This window comes from Megalobrama amblycephala, linkage group LG2, assembly GCF_018812025.1.
Source record: "Megalobrama amblycephala isolate DHTTF-2021 linkage group LG2, ASM1881202v1, whole genome shotgun sequence".
NCBI lineage: Eukaryota > Metazoa > Chordata > Actinopteri > Cypriniformes > Xenocyprididae > Megalobrama > Megalobrama amblycephala.
The window spans coordinates 56798789-56809485 of record NC_063045.1 but is presented as its reverse complement, the minus strand read 5'-3'; the positions used below and the strand labels follow the sequence as shown (position 1 = coordinate 56809485).

At 35.5% G+C, this 10697-nt stretch overlaps 1 protein-coding gene across 5 annotated transcripts in view; it reads left to right on the top strand.

Moving 5' to 3' along the window:
• Positions 1-1910: 1910 nt before the first annotated feature.
• The window catches only part of mef2ca (myocyte enhancer factor 2ca), a 47570-nt gene continuing 38783 nt past the window's right edge, over positions 1911-10697 (top strand). For 2 of the 5 annotated variants that reach the window (XM_048181110.1, XM_048181111.1), the window contains exons 1-2: positions 1913-2158; positions 7561-7678. The gene's annotated coding sequence lies outside the window, so the exon portion shown is untranslated. Of the gene's footprint in view, positions 2159-7560; positions 7679-7737; positions 8387-10697 lie in introns of those variants that run through there. The other 3 variants (XM_048181107.1, XM_048181109.1, XM_048181106.1) reach the window with 2 other exon arrangements.

Below are 10697 nucleotides of genomic sequence, written 5' to 3'. Positions count from 1 at the left end.
AGATATTGTCTTTGTCGAACTGAACAATTCCGGTAAATCTCAGGTAAAATTTTATGCCACTGTCATTTCCCAAAAGCTCAGCAACAGGGTTATACGTTTTCACCCATCCATGTTAAGACAGCCACTGCGTGGGCAAATGTTTGTTATCTTTGGTTTCAGCTGGAGGTTCAGTGTCTCTCTGGGACTGGTCGACATGCATACCAGGACAGACCAGCAGGGCCCTCCCATTACCACATGGTGACCAGGGATATGTTCCATAAGAGTCATGTGACCGCTAGTGTCCTCTTTCTCAGAGTATCCCATTGCAAAAGATGCATGTGAATGCAAACTTTACATTGATGGCAGTTATGACTGTATGTTCAAAGCAATGCTACAGAAATAATGCAAAGTCATCTATTGTTCTATCCATCCATCATTCATTCTTTCTTTGTTTGTTCTATCGTTCTATCTATCTATCTATCTATCTATCTATCTATCTATCTATCTATCTATCTATCTATCTATCTAGTGTGTTTGTGTGTGTGTGTGTGTGTGTGTGTGTGTGTGTGTGTGTGTGTGTGAGAGAGAAATTTATTTATGTTTCAGTAAATTATTGTGAATTTATAATGAGAATTTATACTATAATGAGAATTATAGTATAATTTAGTATAATATAGAATTATAGTATAATTACTGAATTATACTATTATGAGAATTTAATTGACAATCATCATTGAGAATAATGGAAATTACAAACCAAATCTGAAAATAATTCCGGACACATTACGATAATGGAAATATGTCATGAAAAATCTTATAATAGTCCTAAAAGAGACCTCACTTTCTTTATGTGAAATAATATTTCTTTTTTTCTTTCTTTTTTTAAATTTGTGGATTAAATTTAGCCTGGACAAGCTTATCATTAGCTATAATTAAAACTATAACCATAAATAACATTTTCATTACTTCAAATAAAATAAACATGAACTGAAATAAAATAAAATAAAATAAAATAAAATAAAATAAAATTTTAAGCAAGTTGCCAAAGCAACTTTTCTCATTTTTGTTTAATTGAAGTTGAAGTACTAAAATAACTAAAACTAAATAAACTACAAGCTAAAACTCAATAAAGACAATATATAGATAATAAAAAACTGACAAAACACAACAAAATGACTAAAACTTTAAAATTAAGCCAAGTTGGGTTGAAAATGTTTTTATTTACCTCAACTATTGTGTAAAAAATACTGTATTTTGCTCGCTTAAAATGAGCCCAAAGTATGTTGGAAATGAACATTTATTAATATGTTTAATAAATGAACATTTATTAATAAGTTTAATGAATAATAATTAAGCAATAAGCATTTATTAAATTGCTTATTAATAAATGTTCACCTTTTGATTATTATTGTTGCCTCTAATTACGTGTCTGATTTTCCAACCTATTTTTAAGTTCATTTTAAGCCAGCCATACAGTCATTTTTAAACAATAGTTGGGTTAACTGCCCAGCATGTTGGGCGAACATTTAACCCAACCGCTGGGCTAAAACAACTCAATCAACCCAACCCAACTTGAGTTGTTTTTAACCCAGCATTTTTCAGAGTGTAACATAAACTATAATAGTAATAATACTAAAACAACACTGCTGTGAGCTTCACCTATTTGACTACAGAGATGTTGCTTGCCCAAGAACAGCATGCTCTTGTCCTGTCAAATACAAATTGAATTTCATCTAAATTAAATTAATCTGCATGAAAAGCTGCAATATCTTCTTGAAGGGGCAATAATCCTGGGCACTTGTGCCAAGGCCAACAGAGGTCTGCATGACAGTGATACTTTCTTCTAAATATACACGAGACTGACGGGAGCAGGTGAGAGGGGCCCTGCCAGACGCTCGCACTGAACGATCACGCATACATGCGCTTATGTGTGTGAGTGTGTATGTCCTTGTTGGGTGCGGTTAGGGTGAGGATGCCATCTCCCCTTCACTGTGGATCGAGATCTGAACCAAACACAACCCAATTTTGGGTTTCTCTTCAAAGCCAGCTGGTCTGGCTTGATTACTTTTTCCTTAGCCTTTTTTTGACATATTAACAATCTTTTTTCTTTTTCTACAAAGACTGACCCACAGCAGGTGCTGGAGGGTTGACCTTCCTGGAGAAGAACATTATCGGACTGGTAAGTGACCAAAAAGTATCTAAATCGAACAATTGATGTTGGCGAAAAAGTGACGTGTCTGTGGCGAACATAAGTCAATAAAGCGCCGGTGCTAGTGTGACACGGTGTTTCAACACGTCTCGTTTGGGGAATGCAGACCTGAGAATAGAAATAGAGAGATACAAATTTAGAGAGGTGGGCTTTTTTTCGGGACATAGTTTGCCTTCGTAAATAGATATGTTTGTCTAGGAGATGAATATGTGAGCTGGTCACGTTGACTAATATTGAGTCAAGCTTGTTTACGGCTCCTTTTATGACAAAAAGCTTTGACATCAACCGTGGCTGTCTTTGTCTGACATTTTGAGGACTTTATCAAGCCACTATATATTTAAAATTGATTTTGTTTGGTGACACTGTACATAACATTGGAATAAAAAGATGAAGATGTGTTGAAATTTGGATTAAATACAGTAAGTGTGCACAGGTTCCGAGGCTAAAGGCCTGTTCGCACCAAGGACAATAACTATGATAACGATATTATAAATATCATTGTAATTATAACAGAAAACGTCAACAATACAACTATAAGGGCTTTTGCACCTATATGAAAATCTTTTCATAGTTCCGGCGGAAGTACCCACTTTTTTAGTGTGTTCGCACTGCAGGAATTGGGAATGAATTTAGTTCTAAGGATGCGTTTTGTGGGGAATTAAAGTAGCTCCTATTTCAGAGTAGGGTCTAACCCAGCACAATAAGAACTACCAGCGACGCAAGTGTACGTTAATCGGTCGAACGTATGCCAAACGAAACGGCACCTGCCATTTTTAAAAAGGCGCGTAAACGCGCACAGTTTACTCCACGAACAAACTCCACGAGGAAATACAACGCGACTTTGAAGGGACCAAGCGAAAAATAGTCCGTTAGCCCTCCTTTTTGCTCTTTCCATCGCATAACTTATACATCTACATTCTATTTCCATTATCACAAATCCCACTACACAACAAAAACACAGCTCAGATTACGGCAACCTCCATTCTCCAGTTGTTGATGTTGGTTGATGCCACACTTAAATGACAGCCATGTTACGTCACTTCAGAGTTCCTACTTCCGGTGCAAATGCAACCAGGAAAATGGCCCTAGGGGAATATTAGTTGTATGGGAACCGCCCTGGAGTATAGTTCCTATATATATAAGTTCCTATAACTATCCAGTGCGAAAGGCCCTTATAACGATAACGGTACCGAGAAACGATATCACTGGAATCATTTTCAGAAACATTTTTTTTTCCAGCTTATGAACACGGACAGCCTGCTTTAAAGAGCTTGAGGATTTAAAGTGGTATAGACGACAAAAGACGGCAACATGCGCTAACGATATCGTCCGCTCGTGTGGATGCTAATATAGTTGTCGTTACATTGTAAAAAAATTTCATGATTTGTTATCACAACATTTTTTCTTTTGTCAAATCAACTTAAATAATTAATGTGGTTCAGATAACGTAATATTTTGAGTTTCTGTTGATTAAACCAATCGCCTTCATTGTATTCAAATTTTTAATTTCAATGAACTCAAATTTTTAAGGCAACTAGGTAACTTACTTACTTTTTTAAGTTAAACCAACAATTCTTTTTTACAGTGTATAGTTATCTTTATAGTTATCGTTCTTGGTGTGATCGGGCCTCAAAGATAATGATTACGATATTGTTCTAAAAATCGTTCTGAATATAAAAGAATAGCAGAGTTCAAACTACAACTATAACTATAACAGCAATGAGAAACGATATCGTTGGAATCACTTTTAGAATGATTTTTTTCAGCTGATGAACGATAAAAAATTGACAGCCAATCAGAATCCATCCTGCTTTAACGAGCTCGAGCATTTAAAGCGGCAGACGGCAAAACTTATGCGCACTTATACTAAACAGAATGAAATCGTCCACTGGTGTGGACGCCAATATAGTTATCGTTATAGTTATCATTCATAGTGTGAACGGGCATTAATGCTCATCGCTGGCGCTAGATCCCCTCATTTCTTTCTCTAGAGGCCACAGCTGTAGGGAATCCATCAAGAGTGTTTGAGATAATGAAAGGCACATCAAGGGCATTTGAGGTGCCCACAAAACCACCGATTCCTGCCCACAACCACTGCAGCCTTCTCCGCTTACGGCTTTAGTTTCAAAACAAGACGCCGTGATAATGCTATCCTTATGTAGTGAGTGTGAGCATTTGAGCCATTGTTTATACACTTTAGACTCTCTGGTTGTCCCGATGGTTGATGCTCTAAAAAAGCTGAATGTGTTGGAGAGGAGGAAGAGCAAACTGACCCACTTTTGATGTTGAACGTCAATGCAGCAAGATTTGCATGTTCAGCTGCTCCATGCTCAGTTTTTACTGCATGAGTTTGTACTTTGAGTATAGTAGAGTGTGTAGCTTGGTTGTTTTAATAGAATATTGTGTTTTGATAAAAGGCGCATTTCCATATTTGTTGAAGCACTTTGAATAAGTGTCTGCTATTTTAATAAATATGAAGATGATGATGATCATTTTTTTAATAAAAATGCATCATGGGTTTTTCAATGGCCAAAATCAGAAGACAGATTACATGTTGTGATACATATTTATTTAAGGATTCATTAATTGCTTGCAATTAATTCACTTTAAATATTTGAAAACAAAGGATTATTTAAAATGAAATGTATGCCTATAGCCTATATATATTATAAAATATATTATATTATTTTTTAACATGACTTTTTTTCCCTAAATAACATGATAAACATCAAAAAATACTGTATTACTTGTGTTTTTCTTTAATATAAATGTGATTTGGTAGTTTTGGAGTATTAAGGTCTCAAATTGATTTATTCATTTTTCTTTTTGCTTGATGCTGTGTACTTCATTGGGTTTTCATGCAACATCGTAATGTAACAGTTTTGTATGATGTAGTGTAATATGAGATATATTTATCATAAGCATAGGTATCAGGTTATGTGACATACTCATAGATGATATGCCTTTAAGGCAGGTTTAGAGACATCAGTGCCTGAGAACTCGTCAGGTGTGCCACATAATGCGGCATGATTTGAAGCGAGTTTTGCACGCAAGGACTCCCCCAGTGAAACCAGAGTGTGAGCTATAACAATAGAAAACATGTTTTCTGTATTCGGGCTTATATGTTGTGGATTACAGGTGTCTAGCCGTGAGCTCAGCTACAATGCAAACAACTAAATGGCTCTCTGTCACACGAATAGCCTGAGATCCTTATTAACAAGTCCTGTGTAACTGCGTTAAATCATTTTGCAGCACAGTTGCTGTGTGGTTTTAGTAGTTATAGTGTACAACAAAGAGGGAAATCCAAAATAGCAGTCTTTAATGACAAATCTCAGGAGAAACAGCAAATATACAACACAACCACATAATTCGAATAGCCTATGACACGGAACAATGAACTGAGGAAACTAAGGTCGACAATGATGTACTAAAAAGTTTTTTGCGTACAAATGATAATGTTGTCAAAATTATCCCCATTCACATGGATCCGCAAAAACAACTAAAAACGCTGTATTCTGCCGCCAGGCCAGTAGTTGGCGATGTCACTAAACAAACACTATGTGCCTATAGACTGAACATGTAATATGCATGCACATAATGTAACCGTTTTCACATATTCACATTTTTGTAGTTTACACATAGACAATAATGTCAAAAACTTGCACATTGAAAAGTTTGCGTTTTCAGGCCCCTAAAACTCGGTTGTCATGTAAATGAATGGCCAAAACACATAATATGTTTTCCATTTTTAGTGGAAAACTGTGTCATGTAAACAGCCCCTAAAAAAAATGAAACTAAACAGAGCCAAAGCATGTAACAATAAAATGAGGGGCTGTTTACACAACACCGTTTTCAACTAAAAATGGAAAACTTTTTTGCCGCATAGCGTTTCTTTACAAAATGACATCGCCAACTACTGGCCTGGCGGCAAAATACAGCGTTTTAGTTGTTTTCATGGATCCTTGTGGATTCGTGTGGATTTTCGTGGATTGTTTTGAAAATGTTGTCATCTGTACAAAAAAAAAAAAAAAAAACACAGGTACTTTACAGGAAACTTAATTTTAAAGGAATTCAGTCATTCGTTACTCAGATCATTCAAAACCTTTTTTGAATTTTTCCTTTCTTCTGTTATGGTTATGTTTTAGTCAATAAATACAGAAAGACACCTTCAAAAATATTCACTTTGTCCAAAAAGGTTTAAAGTACAGGTAATCGTCTTTTTAGTGCAAACCTGTTATTTGCTTTGAAACAGAAACCTTGTTTCTGAAAGAAAAGCTTATTTTATCTTTTTGTAAAGCAGTTAAAGTTGGCATGAAAATGGAAGTTGTGATAGTCTTTTCTTACCTATTGTGGCATATATCCGAGTTAAACGGTTTCTGGAACAAGATAAAATGTAGAGCGGGACTTTATTTTGTCCATGTTGATTTGATTGGATGATTGTGGTTTGCTATTGGTGAATCTCATTTGAGTGACAGGTTGCCCCGCCCTCATGCCAGTATAAACACATCATCAGAGAAGAGAAGAGATGTCGCTGCAAGAGGGAGGGGAAGCTATTTTAATTAAAGTCTACCCACATGAAAAAAGTGTGCACAGATAAATAATTTATAATAAACACTGTAATATTCCATAAAAAAACAAGACCTGTCAATTTTGGTTTCATGGTGACTTTAAAGTGTGCTGCATCTCTCTTTGTTCTGTTACTCGTTTTCATCTTGATATAAATTTATCAAGCCTATCATGGAAATGCACGGATCTTAGAAAACAAAAACAATTGCAAAATCCTAAAAGCTTCACAGACACTTAAGATTAAGCTCGAAGTATTGCTAAACTTCACATGGAGGTTTTACCCTTACCCGCACTTGGCAGCTCTGGGGGAAATTGTTCAATGAAAAACACGGCCCCTGAGAGTGCCCATGTTCCTTTGTGAGTGTCAGCATTAGTGCCCTGCCAGGAAAAGTGTTGGAAAGGTAAAGGGTTGTCAGTGTTCTGTGTCTATTAAAACACGCATATAGCTTTTCTTGGACGAGAGTGGTTGAACTCTGTTTCCGCTCTCTCCCTAATGCTCAGTTATCGAGATAAACTAAACTTTAAAAAAAAAAAAAAAAAATCTTTAACAGACTCTGTCTCAGCTGAATGAACAAATACACAAGCCCTCTGATAGAGCTGTTATGGTTATTGAAGGATATATGGTAAGTGTGTATTGATGTGTAATACACAAACTCGCCACTAGTGCGCGGTAATGAGTCAAGTATGTTTCTGCCGCCAGTTTCTAAACTTCACTGATGCGTTATAATGTGCATTTCTGATGTTCACTAATTATCCACAGACTAATAACTAATTCATATAATTTGATTAATATTTCATTTTTCTAGGTGCCAAAACGAAGGACCTGAAAGCCTCAAAAACCCATTTGATGGAGACACAAAAGCAGTGAAGATTCAGAGGGAGAATACAGTGAAGTTGAAACTAAAGGTTATGAGCAAGTGATTGGTAAGAATGATACATTTTTATTTTCTTCAAACATATTTGTTACTTTTTTACAGTTTACATTTTCATATTTATTTTATTTTAGAGAAAAGATTAAAGTCGCAGAGAAATAGCTAAGTACTTTCAGTACACTAAGTGTCCTTTCAAATAACTGGACAAAATGAAAACAGATTTCCACTTAAGTGGACTAATTGAAAACGTTTATCCGCTTGAGCTCTCTCGTCTGTACACTCGACGCGACGCAACAGACTAGAACGTTTTGGGGATTAAAATAAGAGCGTTTTAGTAGGACGCGTCGCGTCACGCGCTCGCAGTGTAGACTAGTGTGAGTTACTGTACGCGATAGACCCGCCCCCTTTACAAAGAGAGGGAGAGAATGATTCTCTCTCCTGTGTGACGAACAGACGCTCGTGAGGATCGTGTCAGTAAACTAGAGGAGATCTCAAACACTACTGGTCTATCCAGGATAACTCTGGACATCTTCAGTTGTTTTTTCCTGGTATTTAAAAGACGCTTTCCATCGCTGCGTGTGTCAAAGCCAATGAGAGACGCGGAGTTCTGTGATCATTCTTACATTGACGCGCACATGAAGCGCTTTGACGCGGTTCTGGATTTGGAAGAGCGCGTGAGGAGTTCTGGACCAGCGCGTGTCTGATCATTAACACCAGCGCGCGCACGCTTTCTGGACCTGACACACTCATGCATTACAAAGTAAGTTGAAATGTCACAACTAGACGCTTTTGTTTAAAAAAAAAAAAAAAAAAAAATGTTGGATTAATAAAATAGAATAGTACAATTAATTTTAGTTTTGAATAGAATATTATGGTTTAATAAGCAGTACAATAGTATATGCAGAACTAGTGTAATATAGAATAGAATGCGATATACACTAGTATAGAATAGAATGGTTTCACAGGTAATACTAATGAAGTACAGAATAGTTTAAGTAATATTATATGTTAGAATAGTATAGTTAAAAAGTAATAGAATAGAAAATAATACACTAAATAAAGGTTCCAAAAGTTTTTTTCTTCCCCCCCTTCTTCCATAGCGATCTCATAGAAATACCATTTTGGGTTGAACAGTTTTCTTAGTGCAAAGAAAATAATCATTTAAAGAATATTCTAAAGAACCTTTTGTGTAATGTAAAGGTTCCATAGATGTTAAATGATCTTCATGGAACCATAGATGCCAAAAAAGAACTGTAAAAAAGAATTGTTGGTTTAACTTAAGAAAGTAAGTTACCTGGTTACTTTAAAATTTTGAGTTCATTGAAATTAAAAAAATTGAGTTAAACAATGAAGGCGATTTGGTTTAATCAACAGAAACTCAAAATATTATGTCATCTGAACTACATTAATTATCTAAGTTGATTTTACGAAAGAGAAAATGTTGTGATAAAGCATTTTTTTTTATATATTTATTTATTTTTTACAGTAGTATAACAAGTAATAAAACAGAATTAGATTTTTTTTTTAAATCTTATTTGGAGTTGTGCATTGGCTTTTCTAATTTTTTTTAATGTTTTTTAAATATAATTTAAATGTTGTCTGGAGTGGTTTAGGTAACACTAAACAAACAACTTTTCCAAAATGGTGTAATTATGCGAATAGCATCTCTATTTATACCCTGCTTGGGTAATTGGAGAACTGTAAACAAGTTATTTTATATGGCAGCGCTTACTGAACCTAATGGCTTTACAGTTAACCCAGAATATCCAGGATGGGCTTCCCTGGGTGAAACGGCAGCAGTTTAGTTGAGAGAAGTGCTTTCCATTGGTGCTTGTACAATAATAATGGCCAAAGGGCAAAATGTGATCCAGGAAAGCCTAATGCTCCTCCCTGTGCTTAATAACATTCATTGTGCCCTTTTTGTGAAAGTGTTCATGTATGCATGTTCTTAGTATGGAAAGTGCTGCGAGAATGAACCGATTCTTGATGCTTTAGTGCTCTTATAGAGAAGAGCGAGGTGAAATACTTGTACACAAACAGGAAACGTGTGCCATGCACTGAGACTCTGAGATGTGCCTCTCAAAGAATGGCACACACTTCAACTGTTTATTGCCATCAGGAAACTATAAACCTGACGTGTGATTGCATTAGTTACCGGTGAATGATGACAACTTAACAGCAATAAATTATGACAACAGCCAATGTGTTTTCATTAACACAAGCTGTGCGAGAAGTCACTTGATGGTTAGAGGGTAATTAATAAATATTGTAAGCAAAACTAACGTTGATGTATTTTTAAAAAGCTAACCATCCAAAAACCTCAGGCCTGTAGATGATTTTAATGATCTCGGTTTGTCATAATAAGAAATAACCAGCAGTTTCATAAAGGGCTTGATGGGATGAAGTTGCAATTGTGGTATTAACAGCTAGTAGCAGCATATATGGAGACGAGTGCACTCAGTATATGAGTTGTGTAGGTTATCCTGCTGGGTGGTCTGGGTGCTGGTCAGACCTCCATGGCACTTTCTTTGGTTTTCTTCATTAGCCACTGAGTGAAATGCAGCAAAACCACAAAAGTATGTCACCATCATCGTTCTCGAAAAACAGCTGTGCTGATTATAACTCCTGAATGAAGACATTTGAAAAAATGTTCAGTGTCATTATATGAAAGCCATGCTTTTTTATGCAGACTCGTTAATATTTTCACGATAAATTTCTAAATAGGAAAAAATAAGAAAGGTTTCTTGAGCAGATCAGCATATTAGAATGATTTCTGAAGGATCATGTGACACTGAAGACTGGAGTAAATATGCTGAAAATTCAGCTTTGATCACAGAAATAAATTACATTTTAAAATATATTCAAATAGAAACCAGTTATATTTAATTGCAATAATATTTCATAATTTTACTGTTTTTACTGTATTTTTGATCAAATAAAGAAAGCCTTGGTGAGCAGAAAAGACTTCTTTTAAAAAACATTAAAAATCTTATATTATATAATTTATCTTACATCTTATATTATATACGTGGGTGTACATAGTGGGTGCAGGACACTATAGTTCATTTATG